This window comes from Cicer arietinum, chromosome 5, assembly GCF_000331145.2.
Source record: "Cicer arietinum cultivar CDC Frontier isolate Library 1 chromosome 5, Cicar.CDCFrontier_v2.0, whole genome shotgun sequence".
NCBI lineage: Eukaryota > Viridiplantae > Streptophyta > Magnoliopsida > Fabales > Fabaceae > Cicer > Cicer arietinum.
Window position 1 is genome coordinate 61,904,078 of NC_021164.2, and position 1,184 is coordinate 61,905,261.

A 1,184-nucleotide genomic window follows, 5' to 3' on the forward strand; every position below is an offset into this window, starting at 1 on the left:
GTATAAATATGTTTCGATCAATTGAATTTAATTGAAGAAAAAGGTTGGCAACCTTATGGCATGGGCAATTATATCAGAAAAGACTGGAAAAAAAAACGTACAATAAAAAATACGTCCTCGAGAATTCCGGGAAGGAGATCTGGTGCTAAAAAAAATCTTACACATTCAAAAGGATTTTCATGAGAAATGGACCCCCTAACTATGAGGGCCCATACGTCGTGAAGAAAGCTTTCTTAGGTAGGGCTTTTATCCTTACAAATATGAATATAGAAGATTTAATCCTCCCTGTAAACTCAGATGCCATAAAAAAAATATCACACTTAAGTAATGAATACCCGCTAGGTTGAAAACCTGAAAAGGGCAACCTAGGCAAAAATTAGGGTACAAAAAAATAATGAATACCCGCTAGGTTGAAAACCTGAAAAGGGCAACCTAGGCAAAAATTAGGGTACAAAAAAATAATGAATACCCGCTAGGTTGAAAACCTGAAAAGGGCAACCTAGGCAAAAATTAGGGTACAAAAAAATAATGAATACCCGCTAGGTTGAAAACCTGAAAGGGCGACCTTGACAAAAATTAGGGTACACAAAAAATATTTGTTGGGTTGAAAACCCGAAAGAGCGGCCTGAAAGAAGAAGAAAAATAACCAAATAAAAAATAAAAAAAAAAACAAAAAATATATAGTCGTAAGGATAAGATCAACAATATGGATCAGACTATGGCATGAGAAGTATTGGAAAGTAAAACATATACCATACCTCGATATAATGAATTGCAATAACAACATGAGGTCCAAATAAACATCACAATATTAAATATTCTTCTTCAAAGAAAATAGAAAGAACGAAAGAAAAGGAAAAATAGAAGAGGACAAAAAAAAAAAGAGATCAAAGATATCACGTTCAAAAAAAAAGTATAAGTGATTTTTCTCATTCATCATTTGAATGGTCGTGTCCAATAAAAATATTAATAAAAACCGACATATTCATTCATTCATTCATTTATTCATGAAATTTTGTAAATTTAAAGCCGAGAAAACAACCCGCATGTTGAAGCCGGGAAAACGACTCGCACCCGAAGCCGAGAAAATGACCCGCATGTTGAAGCCGGGAAAATGACTCGCACCCGAAGCCGAGAAAACGACCTGCATGTTGAAGCCGGGAAAACGACTCGCACCCAGAAGC